Here is a 12,410-nt window from a genome sequence, read left to right on the forward strand (position 1 = left end):
CTCCCTCCCTCATTCCGCTGCTGTCACTGGGCTTGTCACAAGGAGAGGGGTGAGAGATGGCACATGAAAAGGAGTAGCATGAATGATGTCTGAGCCTATCACAGAGACCTTTTGAAACACTCTGCCCCGGGTGAAGGACAAACAGGGCTACAGCCATCACCCACATCTGTAAATGAAAGGACGGTTCTGTATTGGCGTCTAGTAAGAGATCGAAAGAGGGAGAAAGGTGTATTAAAGACATGAAAACCAAGTGGTGTTGCTTTTCTGTTTATTACCAGTGGTTTGTGTAAGGCCCAAATGTACTGTACTGCACAGTGCTCTACAGTTATCGATAAATGTTAAATAGGCAACCTCTAAAGACACTAGGGCTCATAGTTATTATGCCATGGCTGCATGTATTTTTGCTGTGGCTTGTAAAATGCTTCAGTATTCTAAATCAGGCTCCAGGGGTGTTTTTACAGTACCTGTGTTCCCTTCACTTGTTTAATCTCTGTGGAGAGGGAGGCCGTCTCGTCTCAGAGCAGCTGGCAGAGAGAGCAAAGTCACGACAAACCCCCACAGGACCCTCTCTTCTGCCTCTGTCTCTCTCTCTTTCTCTCGCTCTCTCTCCTCCTAGTTGTCCCTGTCTTACCCCCTCCAGTCACACTGGCACTTAATGAACTTCCCAATTAAACAAATTATCGTTAACGGCGCTAACTCCTTCCTTAAAATTGTTTGCTTTCATAGACAGAAAATCCAATTAGGCTTAGTTTATATTGAGGGAGTTGAACCTTGTCCTTGCATACCAATTGGCTGCGCTTGCTCGATCAATTTGTGCTCGCTCCCTTTTTTGTCTCCGCTGCTCCACTCTTTGCTCTCCTATCTCTGGGTTTCTTTGTCTTGGTCTCGTTTAATTAGTCAGGGATTTCACCATCGATCCAGGAGGAGGCTGAAGCTCTCTCATGATAATCTGCCTTCAATGTCAGCATTCTCTTGTTCATTTATTTGCGGGACAGTTTAAAGTTTGGTGCTATGTGTCCAAAAGCTCTATCCTGAATCCCTCTTCTCTCTCCAGTAGTAGGGGTAGTTTTGATCATCTGTTTAAATGGCAGCTAATGGAGGCCCTGATGAAGTTCTATTGACCAAAACGTTGGTGTAAAATCCATTACTTTGTTTATGGAGCATCCAAGAATACCAGTGTTATGCCGCAGTGTGAGTCAGTTCCTTTTTAGCTAATGGGTGTTTGTTATATAGTTGCCATGTGTTTTTAGGGATGTTTTTGCACAAAGTGTTCTTTTCTTTGATATCCCTCCTCCTCCCTCCTCTCGTGTTGGTCGGTCTCTATCTGGAAGGCTCCCAGCACAATGATCTAGTACACCAAACAGCATACTCAAGTGAGAGGTAATGATATCAACTCTGAGAAAAGTCATTACACTTTGGTGCCAAGTGTTCCTCCCTCTCTCTGTGTGTGCTGCTGGGTTTGCATGTGGTTAGTGGTTACCACTGATACACAACACCTCTAGATCAGGCTCATAGTCCAGACAAGGAAGCATTCACACTAAATATACCAGTCTTTGGTTTACATGTACAGTGACCTACTGCATGGATTCTGTCAGGAAGGTAGTTATGCCCTCAGGTGCAGTTGAATAGCTGTTGTTGTGGAGGTCAGTCCTATATATCAACCATAGCATGTTGATTAAATCATCTATAAAGCATTTCTTAATTTATAATACATGGGATGAGATAAGAACGGGAAGATGCAGGGGTGAATTGTAATGGCTGGGTAGATAATGTATTTACTCTTAACACACTGTGATGTTCAGACTTTACAGCTCGATATACACACAGATGTCCTCCCATTAAGATTGGTGTGTCTAGACATTGAAGCCCAGTTTGATCTTCAAATAGCTTGGATTCCTATATGCAACTCTGTGTATTTTATATAGCCTGAGTTAAACTCTGTGTCTTTAGCTCTGTGGAGCAGCTGCACTGTCAATTGTTATACGGCCGTTAAAACGCCACACTCCATACTAACCCCAGAGCCATATGCATTTTACATGAGAGCAAATGAGGTGAAAGAATTTGGTAAAGTGATAAGACCAATTACTGTGCAGCACAGGAGCCACCTAAATGCCTGTTTAACCAAGAAAAACACTGCTTTTGTCAATGCTTAACAAAGCAGCTGAATTATTGAGGAGCAGGTCACGTAACAGAGGGAGTAAAGCAGCACAACTGCATTGTGGGCCATTTTTGTAGAACAATTATAAACGCATTGTTACTCATCATAATATGCTGTTCACTGGCTGCCTATTAACAGAGAAATACAAAAATAAACCCAATGAACATGTATTGTATAATTGTGTTCACCAATATGCATCCTTGTCTAATGTTTTTTAGTCTCTTCTTTGCATGTGGTTAGTGCTCATCTTTGCCAATGCTCCACAGTGGAGTCAACAGACAGAGAAGTGCTGTGCTCTGCTGTTTATATGCTAAGCTATACTGTTCAGTGGTGTGTAGATTCAGAGAGGTTAGCAGAGGTGTTGTGAGGATAACCCCTCCAGGACCAGGTGACTTATCTGCTCTGACTAGATGGACAACCTTATCTACCACTCCGTCCTCCATCTGAGAGCAGAGCCCATCTCAGTCCCATCATCCCTGATTAAACCTCTCGCCCCAGACTGAGTAGGTTAAGTAGAAGCATGTTGACTCCCGGGCTCGCCAGCCAGCAAAATGGATCTCCTCCAACCAGGAACACGGCGATGCAGAATTGCGACACGGGGAAAAGGGCAGGGGGAGGAGGAGGGAGGAAATCGTACATCCTCCCACCGTAATGAAAAACGTTCGTGCCAGGTGCGCCATTTTGATTACAACAGGCCAGTTAATCTATCTCCGATTTCTTTCTTTATTTCCTCCGCGGTGGGAGGAAAATATCAGATGGTGTCGGAGGGGGAGCGGAGCTACCGGGAGACAATGGATGCGCTGATCTATTTATTATTGGTAATTAATGCACGTGGGTGGTAACTTCTTTGGCTGTCAAATCAGGGAGTTAAAATGATGTGGCGGACAAATGGATCAGCGTAGCTGGGAAATGAAACAGTCGGGCCGTCGATGGGCCGTAAATCTAACGATAAATGTTGGCCATCCATTATTCATATGCTCTTTCTGTGTTAAATACAGAGCGTAGCACATTTACTACTGCAAGGCCTAGGCAGAGAACATGTGAAGCAGTTTAAACATGTAGCGACAGGTGGATTGATGGAGCTCTCTCCTCTCTCTCTCTGTCTGTCTCTCTCTCTTTCTCCCTCTCCCTCGCTCTCTTTCTCTCCAACTAATACATCCATTGTAGATGTACATCCATTAAGTCAGTGTGTGTTGTAGATGCTGCTGTGTTGGAGTGTGATTGAAGTCTGTTGTGTCCTGAAGCTGTGGAGGTCTAGGAGGTTAATTACTTCCTCAATAGAATATATGTCTCAGCTTTCATGTCATCTTTATTAGTCACAACAACACTACAGAAGCACAAGTCCGGACATGTCCAGGAAATACGTTGATGCCCTATACTTTGAACACTCTTGGTGCTTTAAGAGAGGATTTGTAGTGACATTTGCGAAAAGCCGCCAAGGATTTTATAAATCACCTCTGCTCTATGTTGGTCCCTGCTGTTGGTTAACCGATGTAATTGATCATTTGTATTCACCTTGATTGTTGAATGACTTCTACTTTTCTGAGATGGACAGTAATTAATATCAGGCTTTAAATAGCTGCTTGACAATAATTATGCTAGTGATTGTGCTAGCGCCAGAGCGGTTTGAAACTGAGAGAACCATTACTTCCTGTAACCATTACTTCCTGCAATAGTGGCAAATTCTTCCCTACTGGTTATATTCACAGGAATGAATCATTTGTAGAGTCTGAAATGATTATGCCATCAGATTGTAATCAACATAATTCACTTAACTGTATTCCCAAGTGACTGGCTTCTCTGGTGTGTTTCAATGAGCTGGGGAGAGAGATCTTCTTGATTGTTATATCACAGACAACGATTGCAGCTAGTAGTTATTATTATCTTGCATGTATGTGCCTCATCTGTCAAATCAGTCTCAGTACATGTAAACACTTCACTCTGCCTGTCACAGTGATGCCACAGTATCTATCGCTTATATACTGCAGGAGCATCTCTGGAATTCAAAGAGAAATGGCCCAGGTTTCTCCTCGTGTCCTCACCACCCTCAGGCTATAAAAGTTTACAGATCTGTGCAAAGGCAGTGGAGAGATCAGACACTCGGGAATGAGCACCCGTTTTAGTGGCTCCGACACGTGTACGTAGCTAGTGGTAATTTATTTGCAGTTTAGTTGCTTTTGACACATTTTCCCTCTTTCTCTGTCTGTCTCTGTCTCTCTCTTGCTATCTCTCTCTACATCTTGCTCTATCTATAACTCTCTCTCTCTATCATTCTCTAATTGTCACCGCCCATCCTGTCTCTTCTTCTCTCTGCTGACACTCTTTCCCTCAGAGACGGCGGTCGGTGTGCGGCTTAATGTCTTTGTCTCCTTCCTCCTGCTCCTATTGTCTGAGATGGTTCAAGGACAATGTGGCTGTGGCACATTTGCATATGACAGTAGTCCTGGGGACTGGGGAGGGTTTCATGTGTAGCAGGTGATTCATATCATGCCTATTTTAAACAAGATTAGATTAAAACTAGGTCTGTCAAATGATACAAAATAATGAATTGCGATTAATCGCATTCAATTCTGTAGTTAATTGCGATTAATCGCACATTTTTATTTTGCTCAAATTTGGTGCTAAATAAAGATTTTGCCTGCCACATCAGTACCTTGTTAGAGGTTGTTTTCACTCTCTGGGCATATTGTACAGAGGAAGAGCACAGCTTTATCATCTGAAAATGTCAACATTCTTGTTTGTCTTTGCAACTGGCTCAGTGAAAAGAAATAGGAGGACGACTGTAGTGTATGGTCACAGGTTTATGTTCTGTGGAATTCATGACATTGTTGGACAAGTTTATGCTCTTTATCCATAGAGCCAGTTGATTTTTTCTTATAGCCAAGCCTCCAATCAGTAATTGGGAGAACAATCATTTTGAATGGCTGAAGCTTTAAATGCCTGGTATGGCAACTGCTCGGCCTCCAACCGCAAGGCACTACAGAGGGTAGTGCGTATGGCCCAGTACATGACTGGGACCAAGCTTCCTGCCGCTCTGTACCAGGCGAGGTCAAAGGTCTCCAGCCACCCAAGTCAAAGGTCTCCAGCCACCCAAGTCATAGACTGTTCTCCCTGCTACCTCACGGTAAGCAGTACCAGAGTGCCAAGTCTAGGTCCGAAAGGCTTCTTAACAGCTTCTACACCCAAGCCATAAGACTGCTGAACAACTAATCAAAGGGCTACCCAGACCCCTCTTTTACACTGCTGTTACTCTTTGTTTATTATCTATGCATAGTCACGTTAACTCTACCTACATTTACATATTACCTCAATTACCTCGACTAACTGGTGCCCCCGCACATTGACTCTGTACCTTTACCCCATGTATATAGCCTCGCTATTGTTATTTTACTGCTGCTGTTTAATTGTTTGTTACTTTTATTGTTATCTATTTTTTACTTAACAATTTTTTTTCTTAACTTCTTAAAGCTTTGTTGGTTAAGGGCTTGTAAGTGAGCATTTCACTGTAAGGTATTCGGCGCATGTGACAAATAACATTTTATTTGATGTGTGGATGTGCATGTGTGTATGTGAGGACGTGTTTAATTATACTTCTGGGGACCAGAAGTCCCCACAAGAATAGCATTTCCGCAGAGTGGAATTCCATCTTGTGACATCTTGTGCGAGTGACTCCTTCTTTTGCCCATTTACAACTTGCTGTTGTCCAAGCGTTTGGTGGGCTGTGTTTGAAATACCCCGAAAAAAATGAGCATTTGGCTAGGGCGCTGCTCTGTAGGGACACTGTGATGGACCTTCAGAGACTGTGCGCGGTGCAGGGCCGGTGTCAAAAGGCAGATGTCTCGCAGCTGCAATCATGTTCCGTGCACTGTCTGTGCAAACTGTGGTAACTTTGTTTTCAATGTTCCACTGCTTTGCTAGATCCATGAAATGCCCGGCGCACGTTTCAGCATAGTGCCTCTCTTCTGTCTTCATTATGGCCAGAGCGTGTGAATGCAGTTTCCAGTTTTCTTCGATGTGTTCCGGCACACTCTTCTAGCTTAGCCTGCCGAAGATGTCCTCCATTGCTACTAGTAACATTACTTGTATTGTCGGCGTCAACATTGCGTTTTCGCTTGTAAATGATAACGAAGACTCAATGTACTTCGGTGATAAACAAATTCAGCGCGGCAGTTGATGCAAATTACTTTAGCTTTATCCAGAGAGCCATCTGGGAGTGATTTGAAATTGAATTTGACATTTAAAAGCACCTTCATTCTCCATCATTCATTCATACAAGTAGCTAGCTAGTAAAGTGGTTGTCAAACTAGCGCATCGTCAGCCAGGGCTTAAATTTGAACTATGGATGGTTCAGGGTGTCAAACTAAGAAAATGCATTAATGGTGTCAAAAAAAATGTACGGCATTTAAAATGTAAGCATTAACGCTGTATTAATACGTTCACTTTGACAGCCCTAATTAAAACCAATCAATCAGCGTTGTTCACACTGCCGACCATGCCCAATGAAAAACTAATCACCTGCCCTCTCCTCCCCCCTCTCCCATTCTCTCTCGTCCCCTAAATTGGAGAGTGGATTGCACACCTCCACAACCACTGCCTCTATTCCTCTACCTCCTCCATAGGGCACAATACACCCAGCACTTACAACACTGAAACATGGTGCCCCCACAACCCATTCTATGTACTCTGTGTGACGCTGTGGCTGTACTATACATATAGTAAAGCTGTCAATTCTCTGGAATGTCTTGGGCATGAATTAAAAGTTTAGCAGGACAATTATGAATTATGAAAGCCTAATGTTCACTTTAGGGTAAATGTTCTAGAATATTTATAAACTCCCCTCTTTCATCACACTGCCGCTTGCCTCCACCCAAGGAAAGTGGTGACATAGACATCTGTAGTTGGGAGAGATGATGACCTTCTTGGACTCTGTGATACAGAAATCGTCGAGACTAGCTGACGTGGGAGCACAGCGTGTGGTCAATCGCGGTTCATGGTATTTTCTAGAGAAACAACCATGATTTACCATTTCAAAGAGCGAAGAACATAGAGAAATGGTTTATTGAGATTGGTGTGGAAGAACTTAACTGGCCTGCACAGAGCCCTGACCTCAACTCCATCAAACACCTTTGGGATGAATTGGAACGCTGACTGTGAGCCAGGCCTAATCGTCCAACATCAGTGCCTGACCTCACTAATGCTCTTGTGGCTGAATGGAATCAAGTCCCTGCAGCAATGTTCCAACATATAGTGGAAAGCCTTCCCAGAAGAGTGGAGGCTGTTATAGCAGCAAAAGGGGGACCAACTCCATATTAATGCCCATGATTTGGATGGGACGAGCAGGTGTCCACATACTTTTGGTCATGTAGTGTAATTCAATCACTATGAAACTGTGACTTCTCGATATCACACTCCTGGCATTTATATCCCCAGGTCTCGTTTGGATCACTCCGCTTCTCATGGTCCTTTGTGGGCCACATTTTCAAACCTCCAGTCCCGCTCCAATCTCTTGGCACATCGAGGTGGATTCGCTTCCACATGGATTGGCGCTCTAAGCATGTGTGTAATCACCAAACATCTGAAACTAATTTAGAATATTTTGCCGAGGTGAAATATTCCAGAGAGGGATGTTTACCAAAAACAGTGTCTGGGTTCCCTTTGTTGTTGTTTGAATCCCAGATTGACCCATTAGTCTCACTCGTTATCCGTCTGATCAGTTGAATGAATGTGTGTAGGCCTACTTTTGGTCATGTAGTGTTATTTAAGTGCTGTCTGTCTTCCCAGTAGCCTACTTGGTGTGTGAACTGCTCATAACTGGCAGTTGATTGTTGACACATCAACCAGGATTAAGGGGCAGGGCAATTTGTGACTTGTTTTGGTAATCAGTGGCTGTATTGCCTCTCCTAGGCAATCGGCAATTACTACAGGGAGGTGTGCTCTTCACCTCTGCTAGACAATTAGCAATTTGTTTTAGTACTTCAGTCTCCCCTAGTTTCTCAGCGGCAGCCGTGTCAGCGGCGGTTGTGTCAGTGGCGGTCTTGTTGCCGAAATTAAGACGGTTCTGCCGAGTTGTTCTGCCAAGTCATTCGAGGAAGGAAAAAGAGACACCTTCCTCACCATTCTCGCACTTGAGTATTTTATTTATTTTATTTATTTTCAGATTATCTAGTTTTGCTCTTTTGTAGCTTTGGCAACTATGTGTGTGTTTTCTATACCTGTTCGCTCCTTTCCCTGTAGGTTTTACAGACACTCCCCACCCCTTGGCTGCAATCCTTCTAATTTAGTGTACCCTGCACGCACAACACGTGTGGAATTCCGGGTCTCTAGCCGCGTTTGTAACTGCCGATCTGCGGTCAAGAACACAGAGTTCATCCCAGCCTATGCTGCCCTTCAGTCCCTTAACTTTTTGGGCTGACAGAGACCTGGATCACCCCAGAGAACACTGCTACACCAGCTGTTCCCTCTTCGTCTGACTACATTTTCTCTCATAGTCTGAGAGCATCTGGTCGTCGCGGTGGTGGCACACGGCTACTCATTTCTCCTAACTGGCTCTCACCTGTCCATCTTCTCTTTTGAATTCCATGCTGTCACTGTCACTTGTCCACTCAAGCTTAACATTGTTGTCATCTATTGCCCACCAGGTGCCCTTGTAGAGTTTCTCAATGATCTTGACACCTTGATAAGCTCATTTCCTGACGCTGGCTCACCGCTCTTAGTACTTGGTGACTTCAACCTCCCGACGTCTGCCTTCGATTATTTTCTTTACAACTCTCTCTTTCCTGTCCTTGACTCTTTTGACCTCACCTTTTCCCAATCCCCTGTAACTCACAAGGCAGGCAATACGCTTGACCTCATCTTTACTAGAGACTGTTCGCCTACTAATCTTACTGCAACCCCCCTCCAGGTCTCTGATAAGTGCTTTGTTTCCTTGTCTGTCTCCCTTTCCTCCAACCGTAGCCACTCAGCCAATACCCAGATGGTCATGCTCTGTCGCAATCTTTGCTCTCTCTCTCTCCCACTACTCTCTCCTCTTCTATCCTATCATCTCTCTTTTCTGCTAAATCCTTCTCCCTCCTGATTCTGCCTCTATGACCCTACTCTCCTCCCTTTCTGCATCCTATGACTCGCAGTGTCCCCTTTCCTCCCAGCCGGCTCGAGCCTCCCCTCCTGCTCCGTGGCTGGGTGACTCATTGCAAGCGGGCAGCTAATCGTAAAATGAGGAAAACTAAACTTCACTCCCTCCTCTCTACCTTCTCTTTCTCTGTATCTGCTGCCAACCCCACTTTCTATCATTCCAAATTTTAAGCATCTGCCTCTAACCCTAGGAAACTACTTTCCACCTTGTCCTCCCTCCTTAATCCTCCACCCCTCCCCTTACTCCTCCCTCTCTGCGGATGACTTTGTCAACCACTTGGAAAAGAGAGTTGAGGATATCCATTCCTCATTCACTGAGCCTATTGAGTCCACTGGTCCCACTCACACAGAACTATCTGCTATGCAGATGACACTCAATTACTTTTCTCCTTCCCACCTTCTGACACCCAGGTGGCAGCATGCATCTCTGTGTGCCTGGCAGATAAATCAGCTTGGATGTCGGCCCACCACCTTAAGCTCAACCTCGACAAGACGGAGCTGCTCTTCCCCCCGGTGAAGGCCTGCCTGTTCAAAGACCTCTCCATCACAGTTGATAACTCCACAGTGTCGCCCTCCCAGAGTGCACAGAACCTTGGCGTGACTCTTGACAACACCCTGTCGTTCTCTGCCAACATCAAAGCAGTGACTCACTCCTGTAGGTTCATGCTCTACAACATCCGTAGAGTACGACCCTACCTCACACAGGAAGTGGTCCTAATCCAGGCACTTGTCATCTCCCGCTAGAACTACTGCAACTCGCTGTTGGTTAGGCTCCCCGCTTGTGCCATAAAACCCCTGCAACTTATCCAGAACGCTGCAGCCCGGCTGGTGTTCAACCTTCCCAAGTTCTCCCATGTCACCCTGCTCCTCTGCACACTGCAATAGCTACCAGTAGAAGCTCACATCCACTACAAGACCATGGTGCTTGCCTACGGAGCAGCAAGAGGAACTGCCCTTCCCTACCTTCAGGCTATGCTCAAACCCTACACACGAACCAGAGCACTCCGTTCTGCCACATCTTGCCTTTTGGCCCTCTCACCGCTACGGGAGGACAGCTCCCGCTCAGCCCAGTCCAAGCTCTTCTCTGTCCTGGAACCCCAATGGTGGAATCGGCTTCCCCCTGAAGCTTGGACTGCGGAGGCCCTGCCCATCTCCCCGAAAGCACCTGAAACCACACATCTTCAAAGAGTATTTTAAATAATCCCCCTCCTTACCTCAACACCCCTCCTCTTCTAGCTCTGACCTTGCTGATAGCTACTTTATTGAGGAAAAGAGTACTTACTATACCTGTGGTTGTCCCACCTAGCTATCTTAAGATGAATGCACTAACTGTAAGTCACACTGGATAAGAGAATCTGCTAAATTACTCAAATGTTAAATGTCTGTAGCATTTATTCACATGGTAATTGGAGTCAGATTGATGAATGTACGGTAGTTTATTATTCAACATCATTTTAACCCAACTACACATACAGCATATGTACATGGTTTGTTAATGGACTTGCATGGAGGAACTTATCTCACAGATGTATATTCATTCACCAGACACATACATTATAGTGGGAATGTGAGAAGCTTACGGCTCTCATTTTAAAGCTGCAGAAACATGGTGATCATTGGGTTTGCGGAATTCAAGCGCAACAAAACAGGTTGCCTTGAGAAGCCTAACGTGCTGCTTTTCTTTTTAGGGAAGGTTCTTCTAATGTTCTCTAAAGATTGTCCCTCTAAGGAGTAATGTGCCCCTGCTCTAAAGATGATTCCATTTGCTGAAACTGATCCTCAATCAAAGGTCAATCTATGCTGCTAAATGGATCACAGCACTTGTGGAATATCTGTATATACAGTGGCTTCAGAAAGTATTCACACCCATTGACTTTTTCAAAAAACAATTGTGTTACAGCCTGAATTTGAAATAGATTAAATTGAGATTTTGTGTTACTGGCATACACACAACACCCCATAATATCAAATTAGAATTATTTTTTGTATCTTTTGAATTTCTTACAAATTAATAGCAAATGAAAAGCTGAAATGTCTTCAGTCAATAAGTATTCAACCCCTTTATTAGGGCAAGCCTACATAAGTTCAGGAGTAAAAATGTGCTTAATAATTCACAATAAGTTGCATGGACTCACTCTGTGTGCAATAATAGTGTTAAACATGATTTTTGAATCACTGTACCCCACACATAAAATTATTTGTAAAGTCCCTCGGTCGAGCAGTGAATTTCCAACACAGATTCAACCACAAAGGCCAAGGAGGTTTTCCAAAGCCTGGCAAAGAAGGGCACATATTGGTAGATGGGTGAAACAATAATAAGATATTGAATATCCCTTTGAGCATGGTGAAGTTATTAATTACACTTTGGATGGTGTGTCAATACACCCAGTCACTACAAAGATTCAGGCGTTCTTCCTAACTCAGTTGCCGGAGAGGAAGGAAACCGCTCAGGGATTTTTGAATACAAAGCGTTCTGTTTGGGGCAAATCCAACACAACACATCCTTGAGTACCACTCTTCATATTTTTTATATAAAAAAACTCCCTAGTCCTTGCCGATGCAAAGCATATCCATAGCATGATGCAACCACTACCAAACGGAATAGAGCTAAGCCCAGGCTAAATCCTAGAGGAAAACCTGGGTCAGTCTGCTTTTCAACAGACACTGGGAGACAAATTCACCTTTCAGCAGAACAATATCCTAAAACACAAGGCCAAATATACACTGGAGTTGCTTACCAAGATGACATTGAATGTTCCTGAGTTGCCTAGTTACAGTTTTGACTTAAATCGGCTTGAAAATCTATGGCAAGACTTGAAAATGGCTGTCTAGCAATGATCAACAATCAACTTGATAGAGCTTGAAGAATTTTTTAAAGAATAATGTGCAATAATTGTTCAATCCAGGTGTGCAAAGCTCTTATAGACTTACCCAGAAAGACAAAGGTGATTCTAACATGTATTGACTCAGGGGTGTGAATACTTATGTAAATGAGATATTTCTGTATTTAATTTTCAATAGAATTTGCTAAAATGTCATTATGTGGTATTGTTTGTAGTTGGGTGAAGGAAAACGTCTATTTAATCCATTTTGAATTCAAGCTGTAACACAACAAAATGTG

At 43.9% G+C, this 12,410-nt stretch overlaps 1 protein-coding gene across 1 annotated transcript in view; it reads left to right on the forward strand.

Moving 5' to 3' along the window:
• LOC120061509 (testis-expressed protein 264 homolog) overlaps positions 1–12,410 on the forward strand; it is a 148,092-nt gene that overhangs the window by 109,015 nt on the left and 26,667 nt on the right. The gene's annotated exons all lie outside the window — the stretch shown is intronic.

The sequence above is a fragment of the Salvelinus namaycush genome, chromosome 2 (genome assembly GCF_016432855.1).
Source record: "Salvelinus namaycush isolate Seneca chromosome 2, SaNama_1.0, whole genome shotgun sequence".
Classification (NCBI taxonomy): Eukaryota; Metazoa; Chordata; class Actinopteri; order Salmoniformes; family Salmonidae; genus Salvelinus; species Salvelinus namaycush.